The sequence below is a fragment of the Phocoena sinus genome, chromosome 16 (genome assembly GCF_008692025.1).
Source record: "Phocoena sinus isolate mPhoSin1 chromosome 16, mPhoSin1.pri, whole genome shotgun sequence".
Classification (NCBI taxonomy): domain Eukaryota; kingdom Metazoa; phylum Chordata; class Mammalia; order Artiodactyla; family Phocoenidae; genus Phocoena; species Phocoena sinus.
The window spans coordinates 15,515,733-15,531,556 of NC_045778.1; positions in this window are offsets into that span (position 1 = coordinate 15,515,733).

Consider the following 15,824-nt stretch of genomic DNA (forward strand, 5'->3'; position numbering starts at 1 on the left):
TCATCTGCATGTATGAGAAAGATGCGGAAGGATGAGAAAGACCACATGATACAGTCCTTCTCTGGATAACCTTGCTTTTGGCTCCTCTTCCAGTCCTGAGTTCTGAGCATGTTAATGCCCAATGTGGAGATTCTCCAAGGCTTCTTTGGAAAGAACATTTCCACCCTTTCCACAGCCTTCTCCTGAGAAAATCTGGGATGCTGCTTCCTTTGCTCTGTTTTATCCACCAGTACTGTTCACTTCCTTTCTACCTTCCAGAAAATTGTCAAAACCTCTGCTGATAATTCTTTTTTAAATCTTCAGCATGGCTATCAATTTATTCCCTTTACTGACTCTTCAGCAGAATTTTGAAAGGGAGCATACATAAAGTCATGTGTTCAGTCCTGAACAGATATATTTATATTTAAACAAGTTTAGATGTTGCCAATTACATTTTTTTTTTAACCACTGGCTTAACTGAATACCATTCTTGAAGAGTTTTAAAAGTTATTTCTCAAAGTCACTCTGGGAATGACCCATGAAGGAAATGACTATCTTATGTTGGATCTAAAACCTAACAAATATTTATTTGTTATTGCTAGTACTACGTATATATTTACTGTATGCCAATAGCATTCAGAATATATCAGTCTACTGAGGATGGCTAAAACACACATAGATTGAGGGAGGGCTTCTCTCTACTGGGCTTCAAATTGAAGAGAGGCACAGCATTGAGATAGACACTTTCCAGGAGAAAATGATGACTCACACAGGGATGACTTCAAGGCATCTGGTTTCCATCTTCTTTGTTTCTTCTCTTGGACTCCATTCAGAGGCACTTCCTTCCAGCTGGAGCTTTTAATGGCATAATGTGAAGGCAAGATCCACAGAAGTGGGTTTAGAGGCGGGACTTGAAGGAGAAAATGCAGATCATCAGGGGAGACTATGGAAAATTACACCCAGATGGGAGGTAACAGAGAATGTACACACATCCAGACTAAAATATACCAATTAAAATACTTAGGGAAATGCAGAGAAGTATATGATTTTTAATATAGGGTAACAAAAATTTGAACTGAATAAAAAGTCAAAGTGATATAGTCCTGCTTGCAATTAACAGCACATTAATGCAATTTCTGTTTCTTGCCTGGGAAAGTATGGTGGCTCTCTTTATTTAAATGAATGTAGCATAGCACTGCTTGTGGTTTTATTTTGATCTATTCATTCTCGCAGCTCCATTCATGACAGTGATACACTTATTCCTATTTCATAGCTGAAAAGGCACTAATGAACCTTGCCTCGTGTTCCAAAGTGATTTGGGATGGTGAGAGAACCATCACCTGGGTGGGTGGCTTGAGCTTTGTTGTTAAAATAACTGGCAGCCAATCAGAACCCTAAAAGACTGAAAGGAATGGAACAAGCAATTGGTTTTTGTATGTAAACACTCATTGCTCACGTTCCCCTACTCCCAATCCATCAGCAGCAAGGAGGAAGCCTATTTCCCTTTTAAAAATGAGAGTCCATTACATTCTATACTTTTCTTTTCTCACATGATGTTTCACTTAATCAAATATCACTTGATCTGAGTGATTTGACCCTGGTCTTGTTCTCCCTGGGCAGGGAGGGGGCTGGTTTATATAAATGGAGGTAGGCAGTAGTGGTGTTGGAAGCTGTGACAATGGTTATGTTCTTCTGGACACCACAGGGGGCAGAGCCAATCCAAGCTGAGAACAAGTCAAAGAATAATTATTTGGCACTTCATGAAGACATGTCATTGTCCAAGTCTCTGCAGAGATATGGTTTAACAAGTAATAGGTATATATATATATACAAAATGGTAATATGAGGCAGACCGTATTATGCTGTAAGAGAGGTACAAATACAGCTGACAGGGATAATAGAGATTAATTCTGAAGCTGGGGGTGGCAGAAAGGAGTACAAATCAGAGAAGACTGAATGGTCAAAGGAGAAGATGGAATGTGTGGGGAGGATTCTCTGCCTCATTGATTTGGATAAATCCAGAGACAGTGCTGGCTTTACATGTAGGCCAAGGGTCCGTGAACTCAAATGCTAAGGAGGCCAGGCAGTCATCATAAATGCGTGAATCCAGCCAAGTACAAAGCAATCGGGAGTGGTGGAACTTGTCACAAACTGAGGGCCATGCCCCACTGAAAGGCTTTCAATTTCATATTAAAAAATTCAAAGTCAGGTAATTCAAGTCATTGTCTACACATCTTTTCTGTCATCCAAAGGCCCCCCTATGCCTCTAAGTTCAGACTCAACTATCTTCTTCACGCCAGAGACCCACACTTTCCTTCACAGACACAATCATGTCTGCATAACTAACAGAATCTTTTAGAGCCTCACATGTAACTGCTCCTTAAGAATAACTTATTGAAACACAGTAAAATCACATTAGTTCTGATTAAATTAGCAGCTGAATTTTCCAGAAATGAAGAAAGACAATCCTAGGATTGAATGTGCTCTACAAGTACCAAATAGGATTAAAGAGAAAATAATAAATCCATACATAGCAAAACTATAGAACAGAAAAGGGGAAAAAAACTTAACAAAAAAATTAAATTAGAATCTAATCCCTGTGAAAAATAGCTAAATTCTCTCCTTTAATCCTTTCAATAATAAGCAAACCCATCAATGTATTTCATAAATTTATTTATTTATTTAGGGCTGCATTGTGTCTTCTTTGCTGCACACAGGCTTTCTCTAGTTGCAGTAAGCGGGGGCTACTCATCATTATGGTGCGCGGGCTTCTCATTGTGGTGGCTTCTCCCATTGAGTTGAGGAGTGCAAGCTCTAGGCGCGCGGGCCTCAGTAGTTGTAGCTTGCGGGCTCTAGAGCGCAGGCTCAGTAGTTGTGGCGCACGGGCTTAGTTGCTCCGCGGCATGTGGGATAATTCAGGACTTCCCTGGTGGCGCAGTGGTTAAGAAACCGCCTGCCAAGGCAGGGGACACGGGTTCCACCCCTGGTCCGGGAAGATCCCACATGCCACGGAGCAACTAAGCCCGTGCGCCACAACTACTGAGCCTGCGCTCTAAAGCCTGCGAGCCACAACTACTGAGGCCCGTGTGCCCTAGAGCCCATGTGCTGCAACTACTGAAGCCCGCGCACCGAGAGCCTGTGCTCTGCAACAAGAGAAGCTACCGCAATGAGAAGCCCACATGCCGCAATGAAGAGTAACCCCCGCTTACCTCGACCAGAGAAAGCCCGCGTGCAGCAACGAAGACCCAACAAGGCCAAAATGCAGGCAAACAGGAGTACTGGACTATTTTCGTATTCACCCATTTTTTTTTTTTACTAGTAAGGATTTTAGACATTTGTAAATAGACTTTCTTCTTGTTCTTTCTTTAGTTTAACTCAGTGATTCTCAAACTCCAGTGTGCAGAGGAATATTTTGTACAGGGTTGGATCCAACCACCAACCAATATACAAAGGGGATTGAGTAAATGAGATCCTCAACTGATAGCCAGTTAGATATAGCCCCCACTTCCCCTCCTGTGTGTGCACGTGCGTGCACACACACACACACACACACACACACACGGCTAGAAGCTTACTCTGGGGAACTCAATTGTATTTGCTTTCTATATGTTTTACACTTTTCATTTCACACAGGTAGTTAGGCTTGTTATTTCTTGCTTAAGGCAAGGAAGGAGACAGCCTGCTTTTGAAAAGATGAGGAAAGAAAAAAGCTGCTATCCTTGGCTGAGACAGGAACACAGCTTGTGGCTCCTGCGAGTAGGGTGTTTCTGGGTATCTCCCTGTAACTGTGCCCTGTGGAGGAGAAAGCTATGTGTGCACCAAAGTAGGCTAGACCCCAGCTGCAGATCTGCTCACTTTGCCAAAGATTCACACCCCATACATGGCCTGGAAGCAGCAGAGGTGGAACCTGAGTGGGCCACAGAGAGAGTGCTAACCAGTGTAGACAGATGACAAAATACTGGAGGAGTCTTCCCAATACCTCTACACCATACAAAACCCTGCACTCTGTTAGACCCACACTTCTGTAGAAACCTCGTGTGTGAAGCCTGGGAGCAGCACAAGCATGGCTGCATTAAAATTCCTGCTAGCCTGGTGGGCTGGTTACTCAGAATGTAAGGAAATCATGTTTCTTGAACACATGAATTTATAGATGGAGATCTACACCTATTTTGAATATCTGTTGAATACCTTGCTGATGGGAAGGATTCCCTGACAGCTGCTAGGGATCCATCTCTGCCAGCTTGGGATGGCTATGCACCATGGGCTGAGCTATGGAGGCAGGAAAGGTGCAGGAAAGTCAGCAGGAGGAGATGAACTATACCAGTTTCTCAGTCTTTCTGAGGCCTTGTTGTGGATCAATTAGCCAGTGCCCTAATCAAACTCTGCCAATATTTTGGGAGGAAAAAATAAAAATGCACATATTCAAAAACAAACCAACAAACAACTTCACTCTAGCAAATCATTTTACTAGGCTCAAGATGAGTTCCTGCCTGCAAAGCTCTCAAATGCCAGAAACTGTGGGCTGGGCTGCCGCCTACTTCCCATCCCAATCATGCTGCGTGGGGCTCAACTTGAATGGCTAATAACTGGTCACCTCACCTTTTTGTCAAAGCCAAAAGATTATACTTAATGCACAACTTAAGCCGTCCCCTGGACTTCACTTGTTTGGACTGGAAATCACGTTTTCTGTTCCCTTCCCCACTTACCTTAAGTTTTAGTAATTGCCCTCTGGGCTCAAAAGAGCGTCCCACTAGGCCATTGAAATGTTGAAAAGACTCCTGACAAGGGGAAATGTTTATCTGCGCTTAGAGAGAAAGAACTGGGACAAATATATGCGGCTTTGGTATATGACAGGATGCTGGTTTCTTGTGAGCAATTTCTTAACTTTCAGTTTAATAATAACTATAATCAACTTGGTACCTTAACAGTTGGTTAGAAGTGTTGTTAGTAACTAGAAACTTTAAATATGGTAGATAAGTCATAATGGTGATCTTTTGCACAATGTAAACATAATGCCCAGTGTTCCTTTAGGTTTTGCAAAATGCAAGAAGGCTTTCTCAGTCTATCTTTGGGGAACAAGGAAGATGAAGGCCTTTCACTAGCTCTTCACCAATCCTCCCTGCTGTGGATTCTCAGCAGATGAACTTGCTCAGCTCTGCACAAACCTTTCAAGGATGTGTCTGGATGATCTACTACCAACAGGTCTTCTTCCAGCATATGGGAGGCTCAACTGTGTGTGCATTTGGGGGCCAACTCAAAACCCTGATTCCAATAAGATGTAGATGGAGTCATCAAGTCATCAAAGAGGAACCAGGAATGCTTTATCAGGAAAAATAAAAGTCTCTGAAGTCAAATAGACCGAATATTAAACCTCACCCTCCAGCTGCTAAATACCAGAGAGATAATCAGGTGACTTAAAAGACAAATATACATCTAAGCCCAGTCTGTAGGGTAAAGATTACAATACCTTTGGGACCTATCAAGTTCTTTTCTGCTTTGGGTCTAATGTCCCTGTCTAGCCAATTTTTATTAATGCATAATATCTCATTGTAAATATGATTTTCTTTTTAAAAAAAGCTTTCCTGACATGATCTCCATATTATTTAAGGCCCAGTTACATGGTCACCAACTTTAAGCACCCTGTCCTACTTCTTCACAACACATAAGACGAACATAATGAAATCACTTTCTGTATAATCTGTGTCCACTGCTGGAATATAAGCTCCATGGAGGTAAGGGATGATGATCCTGTTTACTGTGGCATTCCAAACTCCTGGTACATAGCCTAACTCATAGCAGATGTTCAGTGAATAGTTGTTGAGTGAATGGATGGTTGATCTGTCTCCCAAGGTTGGTGGGAGGACTGAGGTAATGCTTCTAACCAAGTCTGCACACAGAACCAGTCAAATAATTGATTGTGGCTTTATTCCTCCCTTCTTCTCTATTTCACTGGCATTTGACAGATGTATGCATTTTCCTGCTTTCTTATACAAACTCTGGATTGTTCATGTCCTAGTGAAATGTCATGATTTTAGAGCTGGGGTGTAGGAGGATCATCATGTCAGAGATAACATAGCTGCAATCAGAAGAGCAGTCATTAATTGTCAGGGTCACATAATTAATTTGGTGGCATGTTCAGCACATGGTCTAGATCTTCTGCTTCTTGGTTGTAGCCCAGCCTGCTCATTGCACTCAGTGTATCCTGTATTTTTACTTTCTTTCTTAATCTTCAACCTTTTCTCAAAGGTTACTTGAGCGGCTAACCTGACAGGGGTCTGGCCTGGCTGAGACTTTTCACGAGAAAAAAGATTTTCCTACCATTGAGCATACAATTTACTGCAAGTAAAATAATCTAAAAACTTTGCTCTAAACTTGAAAAAAAAAGTGGAATTCATTTGCCATATATAGGGCACTCATAGTGAAAAAAGAAATATGTTTTTACGGGATTTTTCCTAAATCCAAAGAGAAGTTTGGTGTTTTCTTCTTCTGTTGTATGATTCATCAGAATTCAGACCATAACACTTTCAAATTAATTCACTGCGTGATTCAATGCTGTAAGTGATCAAAATTGTGGATTTTCTTTGTTCTAATGCCCTTAACATTTGGCAATTTATGGGTTATTATGAAGATGCAGAAGTCGACTGTGAAGATTAGATTATTTTAACCAGTTAGATGACTGAGTAGCAGAAAGTTGTTGAGGGTATTTACCAAATTTAGATCAATGACTTCTAGGAATTAATGAGTATCCTGAAGAAACCAATCATTAGTCCCCAAAGAGAAGCTGGGCTTATTTTCCACTGTGACCTGGCCTGAATTTAACGGAATCAGTAATTCTGAAGCAGTACAGAACTGAGAAAACGAAATCACACTTTCAGAAGCAATTCATTCATTTTGATGCTATGAATCACACTTTAAGCTTCTTTGCTTGCTTTTGATGCTTAAACATGGAAGGCTCCTGAATAATCAAGTATCTGTAATATCAGTGTCTCTCAGTTTCTAAAGCTACTTGTGCTCAACTTTTGGGCTATGCTTGCATTTGCATGGCTCTGTGACAATACATTCTACCTCACTGACACTGAGACCCATCACCAACAATATAAACCTAGTGTCATAATTGCAATGGTCAATGACTGAATGTACCCACAGTTCCCAAGAAGATTGAACTGGCTGAAAAATAGTATTTCACCAATCAAGGATTGACTAGCCCTAGACCAAAAACTGTATATATTTATGTGAAGACATTTGGCTAAGTATTTTTTTGAGTCAGTTTAAAATTATTCATAAAATTCACTAAAAGTAACTTTTATCATATGAATATAAAAGTAATAATCATAAAAATTAGGAAAATATAGAAAAGCACATGGAAAAATATACACCATCTTAGCACACAGACAGGTACAGTTAATTTTTTTTGCAAATATTCCCTACTTTTCCTATGCTTCTATAAATATATATGTGAGAATTTTTTATATTCTTATAAACTGTATTATTATTATTTTTTTTTTTGCGGTACACGGGCCTCTCACTGCTGTGGCCTCTCCCGTTGCAGAGCACAGGCTCTGGATGCACAGGCTCAGCGGCCATGGCTCACGGGCCCAGCCGCTCCGCGGCATGCGGGATCCCCCCGGATGTGGGCACGAACCTGCGTCCCCTGCATCAGCAGGCGGACTCTCAACCACTGCGCCACCAGGGAAGCCCTAAACTTGTATTTTAAACTTCAAATTTTAACACTAACAATGATAGTGATGATTGTTGTTACTATGTGCCAGGCACCAGGCTAATCACTTCATGGGAACTATCTCATTTAATCTTCACAGTAACCCTCTCACTTACATGTGAGGAAACAGACACTTAATGAGGTTTGGTAACTGCCTAAAGTCACAGAGCTAGTAATTGGTGGAGCTAGAACTTGAAATGATGTTTCATTCCAGAACCCGTTATCTTACATTACACTATACTGCTTTCCTTCTCAAGACATTTAATATTCTTCTATCATATTTTTTTAGGACTATTTTTTAGAGCAGTTTAAGGTTCAGAGAAGAACTGAGGGAAAAGTACAGATATTTCCCATACACCTCCTGCAGCCACACATGCATAGCCTCCCCAGTTATCATCATCCCCCACCAAGGCTGTTAACACTTGAACCTACACTGACACATCACAATCACTCATAGCCCATAGTTTACCTTAGAGTTCACTCTTATACATTCTATAGGTTTGGACAAGTGTATAATGACATATCCATCATTATGATATGCAGAGAATTTTCACTGCCCTCTGTCCTCTGCCTATCCCTCCCCAGTCTCCTTTTTATCACATTTTAATGGGTAATACAGTATCATATTATGATGAACCTATTATCATCATTAATTTATGATATTTCCAGTTTTCCAGTAGTATAAATGACACTGTGGTAAGGATCTTTTTTGATAAATGTTTGATAAATCTTTGGTTAGGCTCCCCAAGATGCTGATCTGGAAATAAGGAAGTGATTATTTGGGAGTGATCCAGGAAACATCAGTAAGGGAAGTGAGAAAGGGAAGGGAAGAAAGTCAATACAGGGTGTGTTAATGAGCAACTATTCATGGGCAACCGAGGGCTCAATTCCACTGTGACCTTTGGGAGTCTGTATTGAACTCATCTCATAGTTGTCCCCACTGAAGTGAGGAATCCTTAACTTCTGTCCATCATTGGCTGAGGACTGCTCCCAGAGGTGTTAACTCCTTGGAACTTCCAGACAGTCTCATGTGTGACCTGGCATGCTTCCTTACCCAGAAAAGATCCCAGGCAGAGAGTTGCCAGTGTTGGCGGTTGGAAACCAGGTTGCACGCACAGAGGGATATGGATGGGCACTGGCAACATTTGCTAGCATATATCCATGATGATTTCCTTCTGGATAAACATAGGATAAATAAAATTCTATGATATGATAAATTTTGATTGCCAGATTGGCCTACAGAAGTGTTGTACCAATTTATACACACCTTCTGTGTTGCAACCAACATTGCAGTCAAGTTGTTAGTATAGAAGTTACCCTATTTGCACGTTCTTGATCAGTGTTGCAGTTAAAGGTTTTTTTTCTCATTTATTTATTGGTATAATTAGTATTTCTTTTTGTGTGTGTGCATCGCCCTTCATTTACTTTGACCATCTTTCTGTTGCAGTGCTCAAGTTTTAAAATTCACTATTTTCTTATGTGTTGCTGATTTTATCTGGTTTCTTCTTTGCCTTTTAAGTTTTATAATTCATTAATATGGAAAAGTTTAAAATTTTTATATACTTTTATCTGTAGGTTGATTTTCTTAATGGACTCAGATTTTTCATGCAGAAATACATTTTTTACTTTAAAAACTTTTCTATTAATATATCTGGTATTGATTTTGACTTATAGTTTGAGGTAGGGATCAAATAGATAATGTATTTTTCCCATGATGATTTGAAATGCCAGATTTAGTCAATTTTCATGTAACATCAATTTACTAAAAACAAAGATTAATGGATTTCTAGATTGATTGATTTGTATTTTCTTATTTTGACTGGTGTCCATGTTTATAAAACTTATTAATTTTAATTAACATATATATAAATTTAAATAATTAATTTTAATTTACTTATTAATGGTAATGATAATCACAATACTAATTTTACAAATTCAGATTGCCTATATTCATATTAATTTCTGATCACAGGCTTACTTTTGCAGTATCTTGCCTACCCACTGTATACTCCCATTGCCTATGGACATACAGTAATCCTCATGATAGCTTCTTGCATTCTTTGGCATTCCAACCTACAAGTCGCACTCTTAACATCAACCAGAGAGAAACATTACTTTATCTTGAATTTTTATTGTAAACATAACTTGAGCATGATTTTTAAATTACCTTGTCTCTGCACGAAGCAACACACTCTTCAGCGGGATACATTATTTGGTTATAAAGTAAAATTCTAGAAATTGGTACATGTTGAATCAGCCTCCAGGGACTCCTTATGTTTCCACAAATGCAGTATCAGTAGCATAAGAACAGAAATTGCCTGTAAGTGTTCAAGCTTCAACAATATGTCTTTTCTGATTTTATAGTTACATGGGGGAAGTGAGCCAGAGCTGGGGTGCACAGCAGTACAAATGGCCTGTTACTTAAATACTAGGCTTCCTGATTCAACTTGTGCCTGTCATATATTATATTTACCATTTTCCAAGTTGTGCCCCTCCAAACTGAGTCCATATGGCCTTATCTCACTGTATTAAGATGTTAAGGGGTTGTTTTATTACGAGAACTTGAGAAAAGTTATTAGTCTAAGAGAAGAAACTTCAAAATGTCTCCTGTCATTTCTACGTGAAAAGAACAGACCTTCTCCAGAAAGCATTCCTATACCTTTCTGTTGTATGTTGAATTGTGCCCCCAACCCCCAAATTTATATGCTGAAATCCTAACACCCAGTACCTCAGAATGTGACCTTATTTGGAGATAGGGTCTTTATAGAGGTAATCATGTTAAAATGAAGTCATAAGAATGGGTCCTAATCCAATATAACGGGTATCCTTATAAAGAGGGGAAATTCAGACACAGAGACAGACATGCATAGACTAGGAAGATGATATGAAGAGACACAGAGAGAAGATGGCCATCTATAAGCCAAAGAATGCCTGAGGCCACCACAGTCTAGGAGAGATGCCTGAAATGGATCCTACCCTAGCGTTTTCAGAGAGAACATGCCCCTGCTAACTCCCTGATCTTAGACCTTTGACCTCTAGAACTGTGAGACAATAAATTTCTGTTGTTTAAGCCACCAAGTTTGTGGTACTTTGTTACAGCAGCCCTAGGAAACGAATACATTTTCCCTTCCTTTTTCACTTCTTTGTACTCTTAAAGTATTCTTCCTATACTCTTCTCTAGAAGAGATTTATCACATTTTATGGAGTTTTAAACTTTTCTGATTGGTTTTGAATAGGTAGTACATGCATATGGGAAAACAATTCTTAGCGTACAGAACAGCATAAAACAGACTTAGAATGGACACTGCATGCTCCTCAGCTGGTTCCCTACAGCACCCCACCTCCCATTCCCTCCAAGTGCCCTTCCAAGAGGCATCTACCATTATGTGTAGTTTATATTCTAAGTTTCATGATCATCCCTCGTTCAGTTCCCCATTTCCTCTCATTGACCACAGGCCCCTTGGGGGAAGGAATATTGCTTCCTTCTGTGTAATCTCAGCTCTAAATAAATCTGAGTTTAATGAACTGTTCACTGGTTAAGTTCAGGCAGGCTGATGCATGAAATGCAAGTTGGTTCAAGGCTCTGATTGCTGTTAATATCCAAACAGTCCTGTTATTTAGCCATTTACACTTTTAGGGTGAAGCAGGATCTGAGTGAAGATTTTGCTTGGGAGGCAGAGTTGGGAGATAGTAAGAAACCTGGGTGATGCTGGGGAGAGTGAAAATAGAAAGAATTTCACTAAAGAAGAAGTGAAAAGTCTGTTGGTCTGACTTCTCTTTTGCTATTCTTTTTTTTTTTTTTTTTTTTTTTTTTTTTTTTTTTTTTTATGCGTTACGCGGGCCTCTCACTGTTGTGGCCTCTCCCGCTGCGGAGGACAGGCTCCGGACGCGCAGGCTCAGCGGCCATGGCTCACGGGCCCAGCCGCTCCGCGGCACGTGGGATCCTCCCAGACCGGGGCACGAACCCGTGTCCCCTGCATCGGCAGGCGGACTCTCAACCACTGCGCCACCAGGGAAGCCCTCTTTTGCTATTCTTAATGGTTCCCAGTAATTGACTTTGAATAGGAGTAACCTAGCTCCTATTTGTTAATCTGAGAGGTAGTCTAACATCCTGGTTAAGAGCTTGAATTTGGGGGCTAGACTGCCTACCTCTGTAGTACTAGTTCTGCCACTCGTTAATCGTGTGACACTGAACAAGTGATTTAATCTCTCTGTAACCAAGTTCCTCAACCAGAAAATGAAGAAAACAATAGTATCTCTTTTTTATAGTTGTTACAAAGATTAAACGGGCTAAAGCTCTTAGAACCATGCCAGGCAAATAGTAAGGGCTGTGTTAATTTATTAAGTCACCCATAAGTTGTCCCACTGTGGCTTTGTTAGTGTATCAGTTAGGATGCTTTCAAAATGCAATAGCAGAGGGCTTCCCTGGTGGCACAGTGGTTAAGAAACCGCCTGCCAATGCAGGAGACACGGGTTCGAGTCCTGGTCCAGGAAGATCCCATACGCTGTGGAGCAGCTAAGCCTGTGCGCCACAACTACTGAGCCTGTGCTCTAGAGCCCACAAGCCACAACTACTGAAGCCCACGTGCCTAGAGCCCGTGCTCCGCAACGAGAGAAGCCACTGCAATGAGAAGCCTGCACACAACAACGAATAGTAGACCCCGCTCGCCGCAACTAGAGAAAGCCCGCACACAGCAACGAAGACCCAATGCAGCCAAAAATAAATAAATAAAAATTTAAAAATTCAATAGCAGAAACCAAACAAAAAGGAACTTAAACAATACAGACATTTATCATCTCCTGTAACAGGAAGTTCTGAAGGAGTTTTTTAAGGTTGGTAGTTCAATGGCTTGTTGATAGCACCAAGAGTCAAGTTTCTTCCTATCTTTGGAACGCCAGTGCTTGAGGGATAGGCATCCTTAGCGTGTTGGCTTTTGCCCTCAGCCTTGTATCCTCAGGCTCTATCACTGTTCCAGGAATCACACAGTGACATGACAATATTGAGAGACAGAGTCAGAAAAGGGAGCTCCCCTCCCCCACTGCATGTCCCTTTTAAAGAACAAGCAAAGAGCTTTCCCAGAAGTTGCCAGAAGTCTTCTCATGTCTCATTGGCCAGAATTATGTCACATGTCCATGCTTAACCAATCATTAGGGTGTGGAATGAGAATCCCATGATCATGGGCTGGAGGCTACTTTCCTTGAAGGATATGACTACTCGGACACAAAAATCAGGGTACTCTTGCCTGGAAAAAAGGCATTCGGTTGACAATAAATGTCTCCACTGCAGTTAGTTTGCCTTTCAATATCTGGATGGAATTGCTCAAATGTCAGTTTGTTTATTTATTTATTCCCCTAAACTATTTTGTTTTGCCTTAATGTGTTTCTACAGCCTTAGTTAATTTGGCATGAAAAGTCATGCTATTTGCCATTTTCTCTGTGTGTGTATGTGTGTGTGTGTGTGTGTGTGTGTGTGTCTGTGTCTGTTTCTGTGTGGTGTAACAGAGAGGGATCTTGAGGGAGAGAGGGAGGGAGGGAGGGAGAGACAGAGACAGGGAGAGAGGGAGAGAGAATTCAACTTCTTGATGGCAGCCTTTTTTTTAGAAAAATATTTATTTATTCATTTTGGCTGCGCTGGGTCTTAGTTGTGGCAAGCGGGATCTTTAGCTGCAGCATGTGGACTTCTTAGTTGCAGCATGCATGCAGGATCTATTTCCCCGACCAGGGATAGAACCCCGGGCCCCCTGCATTGGGAGCACAGAGTCTTAGCCACTGGACCACCAGGGAAGTCCCGTTGGTGGCAGTCTTTATTTGGTTATCCTACAGGAATCTCAGACAATTTCAAAACTGAACATATTTCCCCTAAATTGACATAACCATCAAGGAAGAAGAGGAATCAGCCCTGCCCCATGGAGATCACAGTGCAATAGCACCAGTTTACCCATTAACTATTTCCATTCCAACTCTCCTTATCTGCTTTCTCAACCTCAAGTAATCAGTGTCCCTTTGGACAATGCATGTCAGTCTATATCCTGGTAAGAACACACTTCAGCACAGTCAGAGCTCCACGGCTGGCCCTCTGCCCTTCATAGAGCCCTCATGGCCCCTCTGGCAAGATGTGGCCTTGCTCTGGACCATGGTCAGCTCCATTCTCCTCTCTCAGCCATGAAGGCAAAACGTTTGTCATATCTCTTAACTCTTCAAAATGGACAAGTGGTCAATCAAAGGGGCCAGAGGCTTTGCTATTGGGATGACTCAAATCCAATAATAAGAAATTTTAAAATGCCTATAATTGTCATTTTTCACTAATTCAGACTGCCCTACCATGAACTGATAATAAAGAAAACCATCCCTACCTCATACAACCTTAAAAAGCAAATTATACAAAACTAGAGAGAGATGAGAAGACTCAGAGTAGAAGGGAGGGAACTTGCACTCTCCTCTCAAGCCCACCAAGCTTAGGCCAGATTCCTGGCATGGGGCCCCATCTAGGAAATGCCCCAAGTTGTTCACTTGCACACGTGGGAGTCACATTTCCTCCCAGTGAGTTCACTGGCCCCGAGGGCACCATGGCAGGATGAAGCCTTGCATCTAGAAGGAGCTGGCCTTCCTGTGACAGGCCCAGTTAAGCCACCAGCTGTGATCAATTATCCAAAAGGCCAGTCAGGTGCAGGCAGCTAGGTAGTGTGGGGGCTGGACTGGAATCTTCCAGAAAGCTAGCAGACTCTTAGCTGCCTAAAACTTCAATTCAATTTGTATTTATGGAGCCTCTCTTAAAACTCAGATGGGTCTTATAGAAGCTTCTGCGTCTGAGGGATATTAGCACAGTATAAGGAGGTAGCCAAGATCAGGGATTGCCCTCTGAGAAGTTGTGCAGAGGCACATTGAAGAACCTTTAGTTTACCTGTCCCACACCTATTTTCTGTGGGGTAGGGGGTAGAAAGAGTCTCTATGCCCTACAGACCAGTGTCTATTGTACGTTTTCACTCAGGAGAAAAATCTTCTCTTAGGAAAGAACTTCAAATTCCTCTGCCTTGACGAGTCACTGACTGGTAACATGTTTTAATTATTTTTATACAAATATCTCTAGGGAGGTATAACCTTGAGTTATTCAGTGGTTTTCAAACTCTGTTCCTCAGAACCATCTAAGTTCCATAGAGTTTCCACAAAGCCTGATTTAAGAGGAAGGTATGCCACAACTGGCTTCTGTATAGTATTACCTTCAATGTATTACAAAAAAGTTTGTTTTGTAAAATTCTAAGCTAAAGAATTGAAAGCTTAATTTGGGGTATGGCCAAAAATTGGAGAGAGATTTTGGAGTGATGAGAAACCTTCTCAAAGCTCTGCAAGTTTCTCTGAGAAACTTTCTTGAAGCTCTCAAAGCACTGGTTGCTCAGTGCGTAAGGCCCCAACTAAGGTCATAGTTCTGGCTAGATCTAGAGAAACATATTGTTCTGACACCTGAGGTCAAAGAAGCCATTAAGATCAACTAAGGTCTTGTGCTAGGGAGCCTAAATACACACTTCTCTAGTTCCTCCTTCACCTAAGATCTGGAGAAAAGCTAGAATGCAGAAGTCAGATAGTCAAGGAAGTAAAATCAGATGTCAAACTGTGCTAAGAGCTTGATGGGAATTATTCCTATAATTGAATCACCCTTGTTCTAGGTCATGAATGCTGTCTCTTAGCCCAGTCTGGATTTCAGGAAGCAGAGAAATACCAAGCACTGCTTCCTTCTGTTAGGGCATCTGTACATTGGAACACATTCATCTTTCCTGTCCTGCCTTGAAGATATTAGTGGACAATGTCCATCATTCATTACTGAAAAGTGAAGATAGTTGTCTATTAAAATCCAATTTAACATATTATGATTACTTTTGTCACCAGGAAGCATATAGGCAGTGAAAAATTCACCATCTTGCTATTAAGTTTATTTGCTACCCTGGTTACCATGCTCCATGAGGGGCAGAAAGAGGAGCAAGACTCAGTCCTTGTACCCAAGTGGCTCACAGTCTAGTGGAAGAGAAAACACCGAATGTAATTCTAAGAAAACTGCAACTGGGTACATAAGGTGGTAAGAGCTAAATAATAAATGAAAGCCTGAGATAGGTTTTTAAGATGAGGCAGTAGAGAA